Source organism: Ranitomeya imitator, chromosome 1 (genome assembly GCF_032444005.1).
Source record: "Ranitomeya imitator isolate aRanImi1 chromosome 1, aRanImi1.pri, whole genome shotgun sequence".
Lineage (NCBI taxonomy): Eukaryota > Metazoa > Chordata > Amphibia > Anura > Dendrobatidae > Ranitomeya > Ranitomeya imitator.
In genome coordinates, this window is record NC_091282.1 from 1194204773 (window position 1) to 1194228707 (window position 23935).

Genomic DNA, 23935 nt, shown 5'->3' on the forward strand with positions numbered 1-23935 from the left:
CTAAGCCCTGCTGTTCTCGTGCCAGTGGGTTGCTTTTGCCCTTGCCAATCCCGAAGAGGCCCTGGACGCTTATTTCCATGGATTTTATTTCTGATCTCCCTGTTTCTCAAAGGATGTCGGTCATTTGGGTGGTTTGTGATCGCTTCTCTAAGATGGTCCATTTGGTACCCTTGTCTAAATTGCCTTCCTCCTCTGATTTAGTGCCTTTGTTTTTCTAGCATGTGGTTCGTTTGCATGGCATTCCAGAGAACATCGTCTCGGACAGAGGTTCCCAGTTTGTTTCGAGGTTTTGGCGGTCCTTTTGTGCTAAGATGGGCATTGATTTGTCTTTTTCTTCGGCTTTCCATCCTCAGACTAATGGCCAAACCGGACGAACTAATCAGAGTTTGGAAACATATCTGAGATGCTTTGTTTCTGCTGATCAGGATGATTGGGTGTCCTTCTTGCCTTTGGCTGAGTTCGCCCTTAATAATCGGGCCAGCTCGGCTACTTTAGTTTCTCCTTTTTTCTGTAATTCTGGTTTCCATCCTCGTTTCTCTTCAGAGCAGGTTGAGCCTACGGACTGTCCTGGTGTGGATACGATGGTGGACAGGTTGCAGCAGATTTGGACTCATGTGGTGGACAATTTGACATTGTCCCAGGAGAAGGCTCAACGTTTCGCTAACCACCGGCGCTGTGTTGGTCCCCGACTTTGTGTTGGGGATTTGGTTTGGTTGTCATCTCGTCATGTTCCTATGAAGGTTTCCTCTCCTAAGTTTAAGCCTCGTTTCGTTGGGCCATATAAGATTTCTGAAGTTCTTAATCCTGTGTCATTTCGTTTGGACCTTCCAGCTTCTCTTGCCATCCATAATGTGTTCCATAGGTCGTTGTTGCGGAGATACGTGGCGCCTATGGTTCCCTCCGTTGATCCTCCTGCCCCGGTGTTGGTCGAGGGGGAGTTGGAGTATGTGGTGGAGAAGATTTTGGATTCTCGTGTTTCGAGACGGAAACTCCAGTACCTGGTCAAGTGGAAGGGTTATGGTCAGGAAGATAATTCCTGGGTTTTTGCCTCTGATGTTCATGCTGCCGATCTAGTTTGTGCCTTTCATTTGGCTCATCCTGATCGGCCTGGGGGCTTTGGTGAGGGTTCGGTGACCCCTCCTCAAGGGGGGGGTACTGTTGTGAATTCTGTTGTCCAACTCCCTCCTGTGGTCGTGAATGGTATTTCGGCGAGTTCTGTCCATGGACTCCCTCTGGTGGCTTCGAGTGAAGCTGCTGCTTCTGAGGTTCCTTACACAGGTGACGTGGTTTATCCTTTGGTTGGCTGCTCTATTTAACTCCACTCAGATTGTTTCTCCATGCCAGCTGTCAATGTTCCTGCATTGGTTCAGTTCGCTCTTGGATCTTTCTGGTGACCTGTCTTCTCCAGCAGAAGCTAAGTTCCTGATAGTTATTATTTGTTCATTGTTTTCTTGTCCAGCTGGTTATCATGATTTTGTCTTGCTAGCTGGAAGCTCTGGGATGCAGAGTGGCATCTCCGCACCGTTAGTCGGTGCGGAGGTCTTTTTGCACACTCTGCATGGTCTTTTGTAGTGTTTTGTGCTGACCGCAAAGATACCTTTCCTATCCTCTGTCTGTTTAGTAAGTCTGGCCTCCCTTTGCTGAATCCTGTTTCATTTCTGTGTTTGTGACTTTCATCTTTACTCACAGTCAATATATGTGGGGGGCTGCCTTTTCCTTTGGGGAATTTCTCTGAGGCAAGGTAGGCTTTATTTTCTATCTCTAGGGCTAGCTAGCTCTTAGGCTGTGAAGAGGCGTCTAGGGAGAGTCAGGAATGCTCCACGGCTATTTCTAGTTGTTGTGATAGGATTAGGGCCTGCGGTCAGCAGAGCTCCCACATCCCAGAGCTTGTCCTGTGTGAGTTTAACTATCAGGTCGTGCTGGGTGCTCCTAACCACCAGGTCCATAACAGTCACGGTGGCCCGACCCGGACCGTGGCCCTAATGAGGGGCGCCCATTTAAAGACAGAGTTCGTAGATGATGGTAGTGTTCGTGACGCCACCTGAGGTATTCGGTCAGGGTGACCGACGCTGCTTCGGGGTCCGCTGGGGTGATGTTATGGCAGCTAGATGGTATACCTTGCCACAGGTGAAGTATGTCTCCAGGGCTTCCCAGAGGTGTAGATGGTGATAGTGGTTTGTGCAAAGTGCGGTGAATAATGTGGACACAAGGGGTGCAGTCTCTTTACCTTTACTGAAGGCTTTCAGCATGCACAGTCCAGGGCACCAGGTTACAGGGTAGGCAGAGTCTGGCCGGTCTGATGGCACTTCCAAAGTCTTCCTGATCCAGGTGGAAATCAGTAGCCTTCCTTTTGCGCACAGTAACATAGTAGGTCCCTACTTGCATTAGCTCTTAATAGGGTCCTCACTCTTGTTACTCTTCCTCTCTGTCCCCCAGATGGATAGGACAAAACCTGTATGACGGTGGTGCCTGAGGCTATTTTATAGGGACCCTAGAGTCACCCATCCTCCACGTTGCCACCTTGCCTGCTTAGGTGTTTAGGTTGGACAGCCAACTTGGAAATGACTGCCCTGCCAGTCTCTGAAGTAAAGCATAGAGTCTATTACTCCCTCGGTGCTCCGGCTACCGGTACTGCGCTTCAGATGGAGGCAGCCTGCTTCTAGCTGGTCTCCCACTGATGTTTTACTCCTGTTGCTACGACTTCTGTGCTCACTCACTACGACACACTTCCCATCTTGTCCTTTCCTAGGATGCTGCCGCATGGGTTGCAGGCACAGCTCTGTGTCCTTCCGTCCTCCACAGACCACAGTCTGGACCTCACTGGAGACCACTCCAGCCAGGAACTCTCCTCTCCTCGTACTGTCTCACTTCCTAACCAACCCACCAGTTTTACCCCAATGTGAGGAGTGGCCTAGTAGATAGAACCCTTAGCTCCCCCTGGTGGACTGGAATGTGAAATGTATGTGTGGCTGTGATACCTGGCAGGGTTTAACTCCTTTGGTGCCATCAGACGTAACATCACTCCCCCCTGGTGGAAGAGCGATATCACTGCAACGACCAGGACTCTGGGGCTCTGCACTCCCCTCCTGTTAACTCCAGCACTCCCGGGCTGGGAAAAGAACACAACAATTACAGGTAAGGAAAGAAGCAAAGTTCTCCTTCTAGCAGTGGTCTAGTAGGGTGACCATCTAGTGCTACTTTTTGGCCAAGATAAAGATAACACGCGGGTTCCGGAAAAACCAGCAGTACATATGGAGTGCCTCCACGTAAGGGCAATGGAGTACTCGGTATCGGGTCCTTCAGTTCCCTCAGCGGGGATGTCACGGTGGCCTGACCCGGACCGTGGCCCTAATGAGGGGCGCCCAATTATAGACAGAGTTCGTAGATGATGGTAGTGTTCGTGACGCCACCTGTGGTATTCGGTCAGGGTGACCGACGCTGCTTCGGGGTCCGCTGGGGTGATGTTATGGCAGCTAGATGGTATACCTTCCCACAGGTGAAGTAAGTCCCCAGGGCTTCCCAGAGGTGTAGATGGTGATGGTGGTTGGTGCAAAGTGCGGTGAATAACGAGGACACAAAGGGTGCAGTCTCTTTACCTTTACTGAAGACTTTCAGCATCCACAGTCCAGGGCACCAGGTTACAGGGTAGGCAGAGTCTGGCCGGTCTGATGGCAATTCCAGAGTCCTCCTGATCCAGGTGGAAATCAGTAGCCTTCCTTTTGCCCACAGTTACGTAGTAGGTCCCTACTTGCATTAGCTCCTAAAAGGGTCTTCACTCTTGTTACTCTTCCTCTCTGTCCCCCAGATTGATAGGACAAAACCCGTATGACGGTGGTGGCCTGAGGCTATTTTATAGGGACCCTAGAGTCGCCCCTCCTCCGCGTTGCCACCTTGCCTGCTTAGGTGTTTAGGTCGGACAGCCAACTTGGAAATGACTGCCCTGCCGGTCTCTGAAGTAAAGCATAGAGTCTATTACTCCCTCGGTGCTCCGGCTACCAGCACTGCGCTTCAGATGGAGGCAGCCTGCATCTAGCTGGTCTCCCACTGATGTTTTACTCCTGTTGCTACGACTTCTGTGCTCACTCACTATGACTCACTTCCCATCTTGTCCTTTCCTAGGATGCTGCCGCATGGGTTGCAGGCACAGCTCTGTGTCCTTTCGTCCTCCACAGACCACAGTCTGGACCTCACTGGAGACCACTCCAGCCAGGAACTCTCCTCTCCTCGTACTGTCTCACTTCCTAACCAACCCACCAGTTTTACCCCAATGTGAGGAGTGGCCTAGTAGATAGAACCCTTAGCTCCCCCTGGTGGACTGGAATGTGAAATGTATGTGTGGCTGTGATACCTGGCAGGGTTTAACTCCTTTGGTGCCATCAGACGTAACATCACTCCCCCCTGGTGGGAGAGCGACATCACTGCAATGACCAGGACTCTGGGGCGCTGCACATAAAGTTGGCTATATGTGCCTAGTTCCCTACAGCCAACATTTCTCTTTCTCCACCATGATGACAGCTCTCCATCTCCTCCTCTTCCTCCCTTTCTTCCTTCTCATTCCACTCCTCAGCCCATCCATGTAGGAGAGACGGGAAGAAGCTCGCATGGGTATTAGCCTCTGTTGCGCTAGCCACCATCTCCTGTTCCTCCTCCTCAGCCTCTACTTCCTCATTGTTACCTAATCCACGCTCAGCAGATGAAATCAGGCATGGCTGGGTAGTATCTCCCTATCTTATGTCTTCCTCCATCACTACCTAGTCCGCATGTATAGCTTCATGTCTATTTGTGAGCAGCGACTGTTTAAGTAGGTACAGAAGCAGGATCATTGCACTGACTATGGCGTCAACACTGCTCACCTCCTTTGTGGACTCAATTTCTTGGAGCACTGCACAGATGTCAGACATCCATGCCCACTCTTTAGTTGTTATGTGTGGAGGCTAACAAGAGCTGGTATTCCACAACTGACCTCTGCTGCTCAAAAAGTGTTGCCAGCATGAGCAATATGTAGTTCCTGTGCATGGTCATGTCGCATACCAGTTGGTGAGTTGGCACTTGCATCCGCCGCTGCAGCACTGCCAGAGCTGTGGTAGTTGTAGCCAACTTGTGGAAATAGGTAATGATTCATTATAACTTGACCAGAAGTTCTGGCAAATCTTTTGAGGTTTTTACAAACAGCTGAACTACCATTTTGAGCACTTTTGCCAAGCATTGTGCATATGTGACCTTGCAAAGATTCATAGCCGCCACCAGATTACGCCCAATATCACAGGAAACCATGCCTGGTTGGAATCTCAGTGGCATGAGCCACAGATCTGTATGATATTTTATTCCTCTAAGTAATTTAGTCAAAGTGTGCAGTTTGTCTCCAAGACAAATTAGCTTCAGCAGAGCCTGTTGCTGCTTTGCTTAGCCAGTGCTGCAGAGCATCTGGCTGAAGTGGATGACATGCTCTGAGATAACAAATCAGAGAAAAGGATGAGGGGGTGCAGGAACTGATGTTTGAGGTGGAGGAAACCCTGATAGAAGTAGGGCCAGTAATCCTCGGCATGGGGAGCACCTGTGCTATGCCATGGTGGGACTCGGCCGCAGCCTCAACAATGTTCACCCAGTGTGCCATCAGTGAAATGTAGCATCCCTGGCCTCTTGCACTTGTCCCTGTGTCGGTTATTAAGACAACAATACCACTAACTGCATTGGTAAGGGACAGGTGATGTTTCTGGACACATGCTGGTACAAAGCGGTGACACCACTCCTGGAGAAAAAGTGGCAGCTGAGGACCGAATACCAAGAGATGGCTGCCGCTGTGAGTTGGCAGACATCCTTCATGACAACAAGCCTAAATGGTAACATTTCTACAGCAAGCAGCTTGGACATGTGCGTTTTCACCTGTGAGTGGGTGGCTGAAAAACTTCTCTTTAGTGCCAAGGCCTGGGGTATGAACAGGTGAATACTGTGCTTAGACAAGGAATTGGAAGTACTTAATGATAGTGGATTAGAATATGCAAGACCAGGTGCAAGGCAGGAGACATCGGTGCCAGTGTCATGAACAGAGGATTCACAAGCACCTAGCAGAGAGGAAGAGGCAGTGGTGTCACTCACTGGCACCATTTGTGGACCCTAGCCTTTGGCCCAACAAGTCAGTTGCTTAGATGACATGTGCCTGATCATGCTGGTGGTGGTTAGACTCTTAGTGGTCATGCCCCTGTTGATCTTGGCATGGCACAGTTTGCAAATAACCATTTTTGGGGGGCTCAGAGCATCCTTTAAAAAAGTCCTAGACTGGGGAAAACCTACCTCTTTGTCAGAGAAATTCTTGAGTGTCACTGCTCTGCAGAACAGTCACCTGCCTTCTCCCTTTGGTCACCCCACTGCCTCTTCCTACCTGTTTTATTGCTGACTCCCTCTCAGTGCTGCTGGCCTTTCTCTGCATGCCAGTGTTAGGGCTAGCGGAACGCACCAAATAATAAGATAGATTAAGGCGCGTTCGCAGCCCGGGGTCCACCGTGCAGAGATGGAACCTGCTGCCAAGTAATGACGGACTATATGGCGGTACAATGTGAATACACACACGGGTTAACTTCACCCTGTGTGAAGGAAGCGAACCCTGTTAAGTCACAGGCCGCGGTACCGCACACAAGAGCGCAAGCAAGGAGTCACCAAGCTCAGTCCCAAGACTTGGGATCCGAGTCCGACTAGACTACTTGCGCTCGACACCGCTAAAGGGGTGTCAGCGTAACCAAAGTAATAATAACAGATGCACGAGAGTGCATGCGGTGCCACACTGGTGGACGCCACTAACCACCCAGGCTTGGGTTAGGAAAGCGCTGTAAAAGCGCACAGCACCGCACTGGCGGTCACAGCAATTAGACGCTGTATGGTGTGTAACGTGCTGGTAGCTAAGTCAGGCGCTAGATAGCAATCACCCACCTTCCGCGAACAGTCATCCAATAGGGAGAGGATTTTAATGAACGACTTTCTCTCACAACACACACGTTTACAAATGTACACTAGCGCATGGCCGTGCGGTCATGCGCAGCTTATATAGCTGCAGCACATTCAGGACCTTCCAAAAAAGGACCAATGGGAACAGCTGCAGCATCTGAGCATGTGACCTTCGATCTCCAATGGGAGATCTCACCCTGGGCATGCTCAGAAGGGAAAAAGCAGGACTTAGGCTACGTTCACATTGGCGTTCCGCCAATGTGCGTCGCTGTTGCGCCGGCGACGCAGCGGCGACGCAGCAGCGACGCGCCCCTATGTTTAACATAGGGGACGCGTGCGTCGTTTTGGTGGCGTTTTTCGCCACGTGCGTCGTTTCCGACGCTAGCGTCGGACGCAAGAAAACGCTACATGTAGCATTTTCTGTGCGTCCGATTTTCGTTGGAAAACGACGCACGCGTCGCAAAACGCGCGCATTTTTGCGCGCGTTTGCGCGCGTTTTAGCGTGCGTCGCGCGTTGCGTCGCCGACGCACGGCGGCGCAACGCTAATGTGAACGTAGCCTTAGATCCAAAAAGCGTCTGCTCGCCACTGCCCAGCACTGGCTTCAATGGCAGAAGCAGGCAAAGCAGCAGTGGGAACGACGTCTCCGCTGAGCAGACTCCACCGTGGCTGGAGAAGAATGGGAGACCGCAGCAGAGATGGTTCGAGATTCCCCCTGTGCAGAGGCGGGAACTCGACACCGAACAGCCAGTTTCTCAGGTTGGGTCCACATGTTTGTCATCCACCACCTTAACCCAGACCTGGATGTATGGATACGTCCAAGTTCATGAAGGGTTTAAAGACTCATTGTGGCTTGCCAGAAAATAAACCTGTCATGAGCTGGAAGAGGAAGTCCTCCAGGACTTTGCCTGGGCTTGGACATAGAAAAAAATGTTACCCCTTATTTCTATCTGTGTCTATCTTCCAGTAAAGCTGTGATTCATTGTCACTTATCCCTATTAGGGTTGAGCGAAACGGGTCGAACATTTTCAAAAGTCGCCGACTTTTGGCTAAGTCGGGGTTTCATGAAACCCGATCCGACCCCTGTGCGGGGTCGGCCATGCGGTACGCGACTTTCGCGCCAAAGTCGCGTTTCAATGACGCGAAAAGCGCCATTTCTCAGCCAATGAAGGTAAACGCAGAGTGTGGGCAGCGTGATGACATAGGTCCTGGTCCCCACCATCTTAGAGAAGGGCATTGCAGTGATTGGCTTGCTGTCTGCGACGTCACAGGGGCTATAAAGAGGCGTTCCCGCCGACCGCCATCTTACTGCTGCTGATCTGAGCTTAGGGAGAGGTTGCTGCCGCTTTGTCAGAAGCAGGGATAGCGTTAGGCAGGGTCCATTAACCACAAAACCGCTTGTGCTGCAGCGATTTGCACTGTCCAACACCACCCTCGGTGTGCAGGGACAGTGGAAGTTTTTTTTTTTTTTTTTCCCCTCAGCGCTGTAGCTCATTGGGCTGCCCTAGAAGGCTCCCTGATAGCTGCATTGCTGTGTGTACGCCGCTGTGCAAACCAACTGCTTTTTTCAAAGCACAAATCCTCTTGTTCCTTCCTTTCTGCACAGCTATCTTTTTTGTTTGTCCACACTTTTTATTTCATTTGTGCATCAGTCCACTCCTTATTGCTGCCTGCCATACCTGGCTGAGATTACTGCAGGCAGGGAGATAGTAATTGTAGGACATTCCCTGTTTTTTTTTTTTTTTTTTTTTTGGTGGGAGATTAAGATTGGCAATTTGGCATTTCTGCTAGAGTGCCATCCCTGTGTGTGCCATCTCTCTCACATAGTGGGCCATAGAAAGCCTTTTCATTTTTCTGTATTTTTTTTTTGTGGGGTGTATAAATTCTCCCTGATAAAAATACAGTGGGAGATTAATATTGGCCTTTGGGCTTGTGTGCCAGTCCTGAGTGTGCCATCTCTCTCACAAATAGTGGGCCATAGAAAGCCTATTTTATTTTTTTTTGGGTTTTATAAATTCTCCCTGAAAAAAAGGGAGATTAATATTGGCCTCTGGGCTTGTGTGCCAGTCCTGAGCGTGCCATCTGTGCCAGCCCTGAGCGTGCCATCTCTCTCACAAATAGTGGGCCATAGAAAGCCTATTTAATTTTTTTTTTGGTTTTATAAATTCTCCCTGAAAAAAAGGGAGATTAATATTGGCCTCTGGGCTTGTGTGCCAGTTGTGAGCGTGCCATCTGTGCCAGTCCTGAGCGTGCCATCTCTCTCACAAATAGTGGGCCATAGAAAGCCTATTTAATTTTTTTTTTGGTTTTATAAATTTTCCCTGAAAAAAGGGAGATTAATATTGGCCTCTGGGCTTGTGTGCCAGTTGTGAGCGTGCCATCTGTGCCAGCCCTGAGCGTGCCATCTCTCTCACAAATAGTGGGCCATAGAAAGCCTATTTAATTTTTTTTTTTGGTTTTATAAATTCTCCCTGAAAAAAAGGGAGATTAATATTGGCCTCTGGGGTTGTGTGCCAGTTGTGAGCGTGCCATCTGTGCCAGTCCTGAGCGTGCCATCTCTCTCACAAATAGTGGGCCATAGAAAGCCTATTTAATTTTTTTTTTTGTTTTATAAATTTTCCCTGAAAAAAGGGAGATTAATATTGGCCTCTGGGCTTGTGTGCCAGTTGTGAGCGTGCCATCTGTGCCAGTCCTGAGCGTGCCATCTCTCTCACAAATAGTGGGCCATAGAAAGCCTATTTAATTTTTTTGGGGGTTTTATAAATTTTCCCTGAAAAAAGGGAGATTAATATTGGCCTCTGGGCTTGTGTGCCAGTTGTGAGCGTGCCATCTGTGCCAGTCCTGAGCGTGCCATCTCTCTCACAAATAGTGGGCCATAGAAAGCCTATTTAATTTTTTTTTGGGTTTTATAAATTTTCCCTGAAAAAAGGGAGATTAATATTGGCCTCTGGGCTTGTGTGCCAGTTGTGAGCGTGCCATCTGTGCCAGTCCTGAGCGTGCCATCTCTCTCACAAATAGTGGGCCATAGAAAGCCTATTTAAATATTTTTTTGGTTTTATAAATTCTCCCAGAAAAAAAGGGAGATTAATATTGGCCTCTGGGCTTCTGTGCCAGTCCTGAGCGTGCCATCTGTGCCAGTCCTGAGCGTGCCATCTCTCTCACAAATAGTGGGCCATAGAAAGCCTATTTAATTTTTTTTTTTGTTTTATAAATTTTCCCTGAAAAAAGGGAGATTAATATTGGCCTCTGGGCTTGTGTGCCAGTTGTGAGCGTGCCATCTGTGCCAGTCCTGAGCGTGCCATCTCTCTCACAAATAGTGGGCCATAGAAAGCCTATTTAATTTTTTTTTTTGTTTTATAAATTTTCCCTGAAAAAAGGGAGATTAATATTGGCCTCTGGGCTTGTGTGCCAGTTGTGAGCGTGCCATCTGTGCCAGTCCTGAGCGTGCCATCTCTCTCACAAATAGTGGGCCATAGAAAGCCTATTTAATTTTTTTTTGGGTTTTATAAATTTTCCCTGAAAAAAGGGAGATTAATATTGGCCTCTGGGCTTGTGTGCCAGTTGTGAGCGTGCCATCTGTGCCAGTCCTGAGCGTGCCATCTCTCTCACAAATAGTGGGCCATAGAAAGCCTATTTAAATATTTTTTTGGTTTTATAAATTCTCCCAGAAAAAAAGGGAGATTAATATTGGCCTCTGGGCTTCTGTGCCAGTCCTGAGCGTGCCATCTGTGCCAGTCCTGAGCGTCCCATCTCTCTCACAAATAGTGGGCCATAGAAAGCCTATTTTTTTTTTTTTTTGGGTTTTAGAAATTCTCCCTGAAAAAAAAAGGGAGATTAATATTGCCCTTTGGGCTTGTGTGCCAGTACTAAGCGTTCCATCTCTCTCTCTCTCTCTCAGTCAGTGGGCCATAGAACGCCTATTTTTGGTTTTATTTGTTTTCTAAATTCTCCCTGAAAAAATCATTTTATTTTATTTGGTTTCTAAATTCTTCCTGATAAAATCATATTTTTTTTATTATTTTTTTTTCTAAAGTCTCCCTGAAAAAAAAAAAAAAAAAAAAAAACAGTGGGAGATTAATATTGGCCTTTCTGCTTGTGTGCCAGTCTTGACTCCTGGGTGCGTCATCTCTCAGTCAGTGGGCCATAGAACGCCTATTTTTGGTTTTATTTGTTTTATAAATTCTCCCTGAAAAAATCATTTTATTTTATTTGGTTTCTAAATTCTTCCTGATAAAATCATATTTTTTTTATTATTTTTTTTTCTAAAGTCTCCCTGAAAAAAAAAAAAAAAAAACAACCAAAAAAAACAGTGGGAGATTAATATTGGCCTTTCTGCTTGTGTGCCAGTCTTGACTCCTGGGTGTGCCATCTCTCTCTCTCTCTCTCTCTCTCTCTCTCTCCAATTGTGGTCCATAGAAAGCCTATATTTTTTTTCCTTGATTTGGGTTCCAAAATCTACCAGAGAAAATAACTACATCAATCATTGGTAGAAAAATATTGGCCTCTGGGCTTGTGTGCCACTCCTGACTCCTGTGTGCGTCATCTCTCAGTCAGTGGGCCATAGAACGCCTATTTTTGTTTTTATTTGTTTTATAAATTCTCCCTGAAAAAATCATTTTATTTTATTTGGTTTCTAAATTCTTCCTGATAAAATCATATTTTTTTTATTATTTTTTTTTCTAAAGTCTCCCTGAAAAAAAAAAAAAAAAAACAACCAAAAAAAACAGTGGGAGATTAATATTGGCCTTTCTGCTTGTGTGCCAGTCTTGACTCCTGGGTGTGCCATCTCTCTCTCTCTCTCTCTCTCTCTCCAATTGTGGTCCATAGAAAGCCTATATTTTTTTTCCTTGATTTGGGTTCCAAAATCTACCAGAGAAAATAACTACATCAATCATTGGTAGAAAAATATTGGCCTCTGGGCTTGTGTGCCACTCCTGACTCCTGTGTGCGTCATCTCTCAGTCAGTGGGCCATAGAACGCCTATTTTTGTTTTTATTTGTTTTATAAATTCTCCCTGAAAAAATCATTTTATTTTATTTGGTTTCTAAATTCTTCCTGATAAAATCATATTTTTTTTATTATTTTTTTTTCTAAAGTCTCCCTGAAAAAAAAAAAAAAAAAACAAACAAAAAAAACAGTGGGAGATTAATATTGGCCTTTCTGCTTGTGTGCCAGTCTTGAACAGGGTGCAGGCGGCAGCAGTTCTGAAGCAGAGGAGGAGGAGGGGCCGCAGCAGGCATCAACATCGCCACAGGTTCCATCTGCCGGGCCCGTATCTTGCCCAAAACGCGTGGCAAAGCCAAAACCTGGTGGAGGACAGCGTGGCCATCCGGTTAAAGCTCAGTCTGCAATGCCTGAAAAGGTATCCGATGCTAGAAAGAGTGCAGTCTGGCATTTTTTTAAACAACATCCAATTGATCAGCGCAAAGTCATCTGTCAAAAATGTTCTACTTCCTTAAGCAGAGGTCAGAATCTGAAAAGTCTCAATACTAGTTGCATGCATAGACATTTAACCACCATGCATTTGAAAGCTTGGACTAACTACCAAACGTCCCTTAAGGTTGTTGCACCCTCGGCCAATGAAGCTAGTCATCAACGCAACATCCCTTCCGGCAGTGTAGGACCACCATTTAGCGCACCACCTGCTGTATCTGTGCAGGTATCTTTGCCAGGCCAAAGCAGTCAGGGTCAGGGAATCACCAGTTTCGTAGTAGGAAACACTGCATCTAGGGCACCGGCGGCAACAATACCATCTCCCACCGTCTCTCAGTCTGCCATGTCCACCGGCACCCCCGCTAGTTCCACGATCTCCAGCTCTCCAGTCCAGCTCACCCTACATGAGACTATGGTTAGAAAAAGGAAATACTTAGCCTCGCATCCGCGTACACAGGGTTTGAACGCCCACATAGCTAGACTAATCTCGTTAGAGATGATGCCCTACCGGTTAGTTGAAAGCGAAGCTTTCAAAGACCTGATGGACTACGCTGTACCACGCTACGAGCTACCCAGTCGACACTTTTTTTCCAGAAAAGCCATCCCAGCCCTCCACCAGCATGTTAAAGAGCGCATCGTCCATGCACTCAGGCAATCTGTGAGCACAAAGGTGCACCTGACAACAGATGCATGGACCAGTAGGCATGGCCAGGGACGTTACGTGTCCATCACGGCACACTGGGTAAATGTGGTGGATTCAGGGTCCACAGGGGACAGCAAGTTTGGGACAGTTCTGCCTAGCCCACGGTCTAGTAAACAGTTGTCTGTAGCCGTTCGCACCCCATCCTCCTCCTCCTCCTCCTCGTCCTCCTGCAGAAGCAAGAGCTCGTCCACAGACCGCAGTCGCACAAACACTCCATCCGCACCTGCCACTGTTGCACACCAGGTCTCCCATTATGGGGCAGCTACTGGCATACGTCAGCAGGCTGTATTGGCTATGAAGTGTTTGGGCGACAATAGACACACCGCGGAAGTTCTGTCCGAGTTCTTGCAGCAAGAAACGCAGTCGTGGCTGGGCACTGTAGATCTTGAGGCAGGCAAGGTAGTGAGTGATAACGGAAGGAATTTCATGGCTGCCATCTCCCTTTCCCAACTGAAACACATTCCTTGCCTGGCTCACACCTTAAACCTGGTGGTGCAGTGCTTCCTGAAAAGTTATCCGGGGTTATCCGACCTGCTCCTCAAAGTGCGTGGACTTTGCGCACATATCCGCCGTTCGCCTGTACACTCCAGCCGTATGCAGACCTATCAGCGTTCCTTGAACCTTCCCCAGCATCGCCTAATCATAGACGTTGCAACAAGGTGGAACTCAACACTGCACATGCTTCAGAGACTGTGCGAACAGAGGCGGGCTGTAATGTTTTTGTGGGAGGATACACATACACGGGCAGGCAGTAGGATGGCAGACATGGAGTTGTCAGGTGTGCAGTGGTCGAAGATTCAAGACATGTGTCAAGTCCTTCAGTGTTTTGAGGAATGCACACGGCTGGTTAGTGCAGACAACGCCATAATAAGCATGAGCATCCCCCTAATGCGTCTGCTGATGCAAAGTTTGACGCACATAAAGGATCAGGCGTCTGCACCAGAGGAAGAGGAAAGCCTTGATGACAGTCAGCGATTGTCTGGTCAGGGCAGTGTACATGACGAGGTACCGGGCGAAGAGGAGGTGGAGGATGAGGAGGATGATGGGGATGAGTATATTTTTAATGAGGAAGCTTTCCCGGGGGCACGGGAAATTGGTGGCGTGGCAAGGCCGGGTTCTGGTTTTTTGAGGGACACAAGTGACGTAGATTTGCCTGCAACTGCCCCTCAACCAAGCACAACCGCAGATTTGACAACGGGAACTTTGGCCCACATGGCGGATTATGCCTTGCGTATCCTCAAAAGGGACACACGCATTACAAAAATGATGAACGATGACGATTACTGGTTGGCCTGCCTCCTTGATCCTCGCTATAAAGGCAAATTGCAAAATATTATGCCACATGAGAACTTGGAACTAATATTAGCAACAAAACAATCAACTCTTGTTGACCGTTTGCTTCTGGCATTCCCTGCACACAGCGCCCGTGATCGTTCTCACACGAGCTCCAGGGGCCAGCAGACCAGAGGTGTTAGAGGGGCAGAAATCAGAAGTGGCGTTGGCCAGAGGGGTTTTCTGACCAGGTTGTGGAGTGATTTTTCTATGACCGCAGACAGGACAGGTACTGCAGCATCAATTCAAAGTGACAGGAGACAAAATTTGTCCAGTATGGTTACAAACTATTTTTCATCCCTTATCGACGTTCTCCCTCAACCGTCATTCCCATTTGATTACTGGGCATCCAAATTAGACACCTGGCCAGAATTGGCAGAATATGCATTGCAGGAGCTTGCTTGCCCGGCAGCTAGTGTCCTATCAGAAAGTGTATTCAGTGCTGCAGGTTCAATACTAACAGAAAAAAGGACTCGTCTGGCTACCCAAAATGTAGATGATCTAACCTTCATTAAAATGAACCACAACTGGATTTCAAAATCTTTTGCCCCACCCTGCCCGGCTGACACCTAGCTTTCCTATGAAAAGGTCTTGCCTGTGGACTATTCTGAATGACTTTTCCAATCTCGTAATTTTCTTCACCTGATTGTCCAGCATACGACATGTTTCCACCTCACGAAATGGCCAAACTCCCCACACGGGGCCGTGCTATCGCCACTTTGCGCTTGGACCCTTGAGAGTGCTGTTTGTCTGAAGAGGTGGGTGTGGCCGCTTTTGGTCGACGGCACTGCCACTGGGTCCCTCATAGTACAATAAAGTGTCTCTGGCGGTGGTGGTGCGCACCCAACGTCAGACACACCGTTGTAATATGAGGGGCCCTGTGCCTGTACCGCCGGCCACAAGACAGTTCCCCCCACCCAGCTCAAACAGTGCTCTACCACTAGCAAAATTATCTCTCACAGCTTCACCAATGTGTAGTCTAGGCGCTGACATCCTTCAATGCCTGGCACTGACAATACCATTGTTTTGACATTTTTGTTATGTTAGGCCTTCGAAGCCTGTCTGCGGTCCCTTCTTTCTACAACTACTACACTGACCAGGCCACTGCTGGCCGTGTTACCCTGGAACCAATTTAAAAGTGCCTACAGTCAGCCCAATTTTGTTATGTTAGGCCTTCGAAGACTGTCTGCCGTCACTCCTTCCACTAGACTTCCACTGACCAGACCACTGCTGCCCGTGTACCCCTGGAACCAATTTAAAAGTGCCTACAGCCAGCCCAAGTTTGTTATGTTAGGCCTTGGAAGCCTGTCTGCGGTCACTCCTTCCACTAGACTTCCACAGACCAGACCACTGCTGCCCGTGTACCCCTGGAACCAATTTAAAAGTGCCTACAGCCAGCCCAAGTTTGTTATGTTAGGCCTTGGAAGCCTGTCTGCGGTCACTCCTTCCACTAGACTTCCACTGACCAGACCACTGCTGCCCATGTACCCCTGGAACCAATTTAAAAGTGCCTACAGCCAGCCCAAGTTTGTTATGTTAGGCCTTGGAAGCCTGTCTGCGATCACTCCTTCCACTAGACTTCCACTGACCAGACCACTGCTGCCCGTGTACCCCTGGAACCAATTTAAAAGTGCCTACAGCCAGCCCAAGTTTGTTATGTTAGGCCTTCGAAGCCTGTCTGCGGTCACTCCTTCCACTAGACTTCCACAGACCAGACCACTGCTGCCCGTGTACCCCTGGAACCAATTTAAAAGTGCCTACAGCCAGCCCAAGTTTGTTATGTTAGGCCTTGGAAGCCTGTCTGCGGTCACTCCTTCCACTAGACTTCCACTGACCAGACCACTGCTGCCCGTGTACCCCTGGAACCAATTTAAAAGTGCCTACAGCCAGCCCAAGTTTGTTATGTTAGGCCTTGGAAGCCTGTCTGCGGTCACTCCTTCCACTAGACTTCCACTGACCATACACTGCTGCCCATGTACCCCTGGAACAAATTTAAAAGTGCCTACAGCCAGCCCAAGTTTGTTATGTTAGGCCTTCGAAGCCTGTCTGCGTCCCGTTCTTTCAACTACAACTACACTGACCAGGCCACTGATGGCCGTGTTCCCCTGGAACCAATTTTAACTTGCCTACAGCCAGCCCTATGTTATTATGTTAGGCCTTCGAAGCCTGTCTGCGTCCCGTTCTTTCAACTACAACTACACTGACCAGGCCACTGATGGCCGTGTTCCCCTGGAACCAATTTTAACTTGCCTACAGCCAGCCCAATGTTAGGCCTTTGATGCCTGTCTGCCGTCACTCCTTCCACTAGGCCTCCACTGACCTGTCTATTGCTGCCCGTGTACCCCTTGAACCAACATCATTAAATATAAAAAAAATTAATTTGATTATAAAAAATAAGATCGTGTTGAGATCTCAAGTGCAGACATTTTAACAATCAAAACAAACACACAACAAATATCTGGAACTGTACTACAAAGGTCCAACAGCTACAATTTCTTTCTCCTGCAAGAAGTTAACTGAAAGTTTTTTGGAGTTGTTAACACAGATATGGCATCCACCGAGTGTTGTCCTGTCGCGTCTCCTTTAAATTATTTCCAATAAGATGTTAAACTATTAATTTAATAAAATCAATAATTAAAAAATTAATTGAGTAAGTCAAAAGCACATTGCAAATAAACATTAATTACAAATCAAGAAGCATGGCGCGTCCGAGGGTGAGTAGATACCGAATAAGAATATAATCACCCTCGGACGCGCAATGCTTATTTAAAACAGCCTTCCTTCCTAAGAATCAGCCCTTCCGTGGTGTAGAGAGAGGTTGTGTTACACTCCTAGGTGTTCCCCAGGTTGCCTTTCCTGAGCTTCGATCTTCCGGCTCTCGTTTAGTAGCTGTTGGAAACTACGCTGCATTAGGCCTACTAATTGTGTATGGGTGAAACAGTGGCGCATCTGCGGTCCCTCCTTCCACTAGGCCTCCACTGACCTGTCTACTGCGGCCCGTGTACCCCTTGAACCAACCTAATAAAATATTTAAAAAATCAATTTGATTATAAAAAATAAGATCGTGTTGAGATCTCAAATGCAGACATTTTAACAATCAAAACAAACACACAACAAATATCTGGAACTGTACTACAAAGGTCCAACAGCTACAATTTCTTTCTCCTGCAAGAAGTTAACTGAAAGTTTTTTGGAGTTGTTAACACAGATATGGCATCCACCGAGTGTTGTCCTGTCGCGTCTCCTTTAAATTATTTCCAATAAGATGTTAAACTATTAATTTAATAAAATCAATAATTAAAAAAATAATTGAGTAAGTCAAAAGCACATTGCAAATAAACATTAATTACAAATCAAGAAGCATGGCGCGTCCGAGGGTGAGTAGATACCGAATAAGAATATAATCACCCTCGGACGCGCAATGCTTATTTACAACAGCCTTCCTTCCTAAGAATCAGCCCTTTCGTGGTGTAGAGAGAGGTTGTGTTACACTCCAAGGTGTTCCCCGGGTTGCCTTTCATGAGCTTCGATCTTCCGGCTCTCGTTTAGTAGTTGGTGGAAACTACGCTGCATTAGGCCTACAAATTTGGTATGGGGTGTAGAGACAGGTTGTGTTACACTCCAAGGTTTTCACCAGGTTGCCTTTCCTGAGCTTCGATCTTCATGCTCTCGTTTAGTAGTTGTAGAAAAGTATGCTGCATTAGGCCTACAAAATGGGTATGGGGTGGAGAGAGATGGTGTGTTACACTCCAAGGTGTTCCCCAGGTTGCCTTTCCTGAGCTTCGATCTTCATGCTTTCGTTTAGTAGGTGTCGGAAAGTAGGCTGCATTAGGCCTAAAAAATGGGGAATGGGGTGGAGAGAGATGGTGTGTTACACTCCAAGGTGTTCCCCAGGTTTCCTTGCCATTGCTTCGGTCTTCCGACTCTCGTTTAGTAGTTGTAGAAAAGTACACTGCATTAGGCCTAAAAAATGGGTATGGGGTGGAGAGAGATGGTGTGTTACACTCCAAGGTGTTCCCCAGGTTGCCTTTCCTGAGCTTCGATCTTCATGCTCTCGTTTAGTAGGTGTCGGAAAGTAGGCTGCATTAGGCCTACAAATTGGGTATGGGGTGGAGAGAGATGGTGTGTTACACTCCAAGGTGTTCCCCAGGTTGCCTTTCCTGAGCTTCGATCTTCATGCTCTCGTTTAGTAGGTGTCGGAAAGTAGGCTGCATTAGGCCTACAAATTGGGTATGGGGTGGAGAGAGATGGTGTGTTACACTCCAAGGTGTTCCCCAGGTTTCCTTGCCATTGCTTCGGTCTTCCGACTCTCGTTTAGTAGTTGTAGAAAAGTACACAGCATTAGGCCTACAAAATGGGTATGGGGTGGAGAGAGATGGTGTGTTACACTCCAAGGTGTTCCCCAGGTTGCCTTTCCTGAGCTTCGATCTTCATGCTCTCGTTTAGTAGGTGTCGGAAAGTAGGCTGCATTAGGCCTAAAAAATGGGGAATGGGGTGGAGAGAGATGGTGTGTTACACTCCAAGGTGTTCCCCAGGTTTCCTTGCCATTGCTTCGGTCTTCCGACTCTCGTTTAGTAGTTGTAGAAAAGTACACTGCATTAGGCCTAAAAAATGGGTATGGGGTGGAGAGAGATGGTGTGTTACACTCCAAGGTGTTCCCCAGGTTGCCTTTCCTGAACTTCGATCTTCATGCTCTCGTTTAGTAGGTGTCGGAAAGTAGGCTGCATTAGGCCTACAAATTGGGTATGGGGTGGAGAGAGATGGTGTGTTACACTCCAAGGTGTTCCCCAGGTTTCCTTGCCATTGCTTCGGTCTTCCGACTCTCGTTTAGTAGTTGTAGAAAAGTACACAGCATTAGGCCTACAAAATGGGTATGGGGTGGAGAGAGATGGTGTGTTACACTCCAAGGTGTTCCCCAGGTTGCCTTTCCTGAGCTTCGATCTTCATGCTCTCGTTTAGTAGGTGTCGGAAAGTAGGCTGCATTAGGCCTAAAAAATGGGGAATGGGGTGGAGAGAGATGGTGTGTTACACTCCAAGGTGTTCCCCAGGTTTCCTTGCCATTGCTTCGGTCTTCCGACTCTCGTTTAGTAGTTGTAGAAAAGTACACAGCATTAGGCCTACAAAATGGGTATGGGGTGGAGAGAGATGGTGTGTTACACTCCAAGGTGTTCCCCAGGTTGCCTTTCCTGAGCTTCTATCTTCAGGCTCTCATTAAATTGTGGTTAAATGGAACAACTGCATTTGGCGTACTAGTTGGTTTGGGGCCTACTATCGGTGTCTGCTACTCCTTGCTGTTCTCCTGGTTTCCTGTCCTGAAATTCCATTTTCAGCCTCTCGTTAAGTAGTTGTTAATGTTAGACTGCATTTGGCCTACTAGTTGGGTTGGGGCCTACTATCGGTGTCTGCCACTCCTTGCTGTTCTCCTCCACTGAACAAAGCTGTGCCGCCTGTTTACTACGGTTGCCAATTTTGAACTGCATTTCGACTACTTACTGATTTGGCCCTACTCTCTGTGTCAGCCTCTCATTCCAGTTGTCCTCCACTGCAATGCCCCCTGGTTATTCCTGTGTTACCAATTTTGAACTGCATTTAGCCCACTTTCTTCTTTGGGCCTATATCTGTGTTTCCACTTCATCGTGCCCATTGCCCAGCCAGTGATAGATGAGTCTGCTGGTACATTGACCCATAACGCAACATTCCCCGTGCACGCTACACAACAACATTGTGACCCTGCTGAAAGTCAGGTTGCTCTTCCCGCATACCATACCACCTTACACGGGGACAAAGAGGAAGGTGCAGATGAAAGTGCAGGTTCCTTCATCAGGTGGGGGGAGGAATACTAGTTGGCGACGTCACTGGCACAGGGCCTCTCATAGTACGCAAAAGTGTTGCTGCCGGTGGGAGGCGCCCCCGCCGTGCAAACACACCGCTGTACTTTGAGGGGCCCTGTGCCAGTGCCAATGCCAACGAGTGGGCCCCCCCTGCTTGCTCAGGTTCACAGCACTTGCAAAGTTGAAATACTTACCTCTCCCTGCTCCACTGCTGTGACGTGGTCCAGATTTCCTGGGCCCACTAATTACTTGAACCAGCCCTACCCCCCACAACTTTAGCCAAATGACCCCCAATTTCAAATGCCTTCCAATTATTATAAGGTAAATTATGCTTGACAAGCTTCATTAAGAAGAATGGATGGTTTTGACATTAAAATGGGTACTCTAGGTGTTTTCCTGGCCCCCACTCACTGCCGACTATGCTGCCCCATTGACTTGCATTGGGTTTCGTGTTTCGGTCGATCCCGACTTTACGTCATAATCGGCCGATTTCACTCGACCCGACTTTGGACATAGTCGGGTTTCGCAAAACCCGGCTCGACTCTAAAAAGGTCAAGGTCGCTCAACTCTAAGAATCAGCCCTTCCGTGGTGTAGAGAGAGGTTGTGTTACACTCCAAGGTGTTCCCCAGGTTGCCTTTCCTGAGCTTCGATCTTCCGGCTCTCGTTTAGTAGCTGTTGGAAACTACGCTGCATTAGGCCTACTAATTGTGTATGGGTGAAACAGTGGCGCATCTGCGGTCCCTCCTTCCACTAGGCCTCCACTGACCTGTCTACTGCGGCCCGTGTACCCCTTGAACCAACCTAATAAAATATTTAAAAAATTAATTTGATTATAAAAAATAAGATCGTGTTGAGATCTCAAATGCAGACATTTTAACAATCAAAACAAACACACAACAAATATCTGGAACTGTACTACAAAGGTCCAACAGCTACAATTTCTTTCTCCTGCAAGAAGTTAACTGAAAGTTTTTTGGAGTTGTTAACACAGATATGGCATCCACCGAGTGTTGTCCTGTCGCGTCTCCTTTAAATTATTTCCAATAAGATGTTAAACTATTAATTTAATAAAATCAATAATTAAAAAAATAATTGAGTAAGTCAAAAGCACATTGCAAATAAACATTAATTACAAATCAAGAAGCATGGCGCGTCCGAGGGTGAGTAGATACCGAATAAGAATATAATCACCCTCGGACGCGCAATGCTTATTTACAACAGCCTTCCTTCCTAAGAATCAGCCCTTTCGTGGTGTAGAGAGAGGTTGTGTTACACTCCAAGGTGTTCCCCGGGTTGCCTTTCATGAGCTTCGATCTTCCGGCTCTCGTTTAGTAGTTGGTGGAAACTACGCTGCATTAGGCCTACAAATTTGGTATGGGGTGTAGAGACAGGTTGTGTTACACTCCAAGGTTTTCACCAGGTTGCCTTTCCTGAGCTTCGATCTTCATGCTCTCGTTTAGTAGTTGTAGAAAAGTACGCTGCATTAGGCCTACAAAATGGGTATGGGGTGGAGAGAGATGGTGTGTTACACTCCAAGGTGTTCCCCAGGTTGCCTTTCCTGAGCTTCGATCTTCATGCTCTCGTTTAGTAGGTGTCGGAAAGTAGGCTGCATTAGGCCTAAAAAATGGGGAATGGGGTGGAGAGAGATGGTGTGTTACACTCCAAGGTGTTCCCCAGGTTTCCTTGCCATTGCTTCGGTCTTCCGACTCTCGTTTAGTAGTTGTAGAAAAGTACACTGCATTAGGCCTAAAAAATGGGTATGGGGTGGAGAGAGATGGTGTGTTACACTCCAAGGTGTTCCCCAGGTTGCCTTTCCTGAGCTTCGATCTTCATGCTCTCGTTTAGTAGGTGTCGGAAAGTAGGCTGCATTAGGCCTACAAATTGGGTATGGGGTGGAGAGAGATGGTGTGTTACACTCCAAGGTGTTCCCCAGGTTGCCTTTCCTGAGCTTCGATCTTCATGCTCTCGTTTAGTAGGTGTCGGAAAGTAGGCTGCATTAGGCCTACAAATTGGGTATGGGGTGGAGAGAGATGGTGTGTTACACTCCAAGGTGTTCCCCAGGTTTCCTTGCCATTGCTTCGGTCTTCCGACTCTCGTTTAGTAGTTGTAGAAAAGTACACAGCATTAGGCCTACAAAATGGGTATGGGGTGGAGAGAGATGGTGTGTTACACTCCAAGGTGTTCCCCAGGTTGCCTTTCCTGAGCTTCGATCTTCATGCTCTCGTTTAGTAGGTGTCGGAAAGTAGGCTGCATTAGGCCTAAAAAATGGGGAATGGGGTGGAGAGAGATGGTGTGTTACACTCCAAGGTGTTCCCCAGGTTTCCTTGCCATTGCTTCGGTCTTCCGACTCTCGTTTAGTAGTTGTAGAAAAGTACACAGCATTAGGCCTACAAAATGGGTATGGGGTGGAGAGAGATGGTGTGTTACACTCCAAGGTGTTCCCCAGGTTGCCTTTCCTGAGCTTCTATCTTCAGGCTCTCATTAAATTGTGGTTAAATGGAACAACTGCATTTGGCGTACTAGTTGGTTTGGGGCCTACTATCGGTGTCTGCCACTCCTTGCTGTTCTCCTGGTTTCCTGTCCTGAAATTCCATTTTCAGCCTCTCGTTAAGTAGTTGTTAATGTTAGACTGCATTTGGCCTACTAGTTGGGTTGGGGCCTACTATCGGTGTCTGCCACTCCTTGCTGTTCTCCTCCACTGAACAAAGCTGTGCCGCCTGTTTACTACGGTTGCCAATTTTGAACTGCATTTCGACTACTTACTGATTTGGCCCTACTCTCTGTGTCAGCCTCTCATTCCAGTTGTCCTCCACTGCAATGCCCCCTGGTTATTCCTGTGTTACCAATTTTGAACTGCATTTAGCCCACTTTCTTCTTTGGGCCTATATCTGTGTTTCCACTTCATCGTGCCCATTGCCCAGCCAGTGATAGATGAGTCTGCTGGTACATTGACCCATAACGCAACATTCTCCGTGCACGCTACACAACAACATTGTGACCCTGCTGAAAGTCAGGTTGCTCTTCCCGCATACCATACCACCTTACACGGGGACAAAGAGGAAGGTGCAGATGAAAGTGCAGGTTCCTTCATCAGGTGGGGGGAGGAATACTAGTTGGCGACGTCACTGGCACAGGGCCTCTCATAGTACGCAAAAGTGTTGCTGCCGGTGGGAGGCGCCCCCGCCGTGCAAACACACCGCTGTACTTTGAGGGGCCCTGTGCCAGTGCCAATGCCAACGAGTGGGCCCCCCCTGCTTGCTCAGGTTCACAGCACTTGCAAAGTTGAAATACTTACCTCTCCCTGCTCCACTGCCGTGACGTGGTCCAGATTTCCTGGGCCCACTAATTACTTGAACCAGCCCTACCCCCCACAACTTTAGCCAAATGACCCCCAATTTCAAATGCCTTCCAATTATTATAAGGTAAATTACGCTTGACAAGCTTCATTAAGAAGAATGGATGGTTTTGACATTAAAATGGGTACTCTAGGTGTTTTCCTGGCCCCCACTCACTGCCGACTATGCTGCCCCATTGACTTGCATTGGGTTTCGTGTTTCGGTCGATCCCGACTTTACGTCATAATCGGCCGATTTCACTCGACCCGACTTTGGACATAGTCGGGTTTCGCAAAACCCGGCTCGACTCTAAAAAGGTCAAGGTCGCTCAACTCTAATCCCTATTAATACTTCACAAGAAA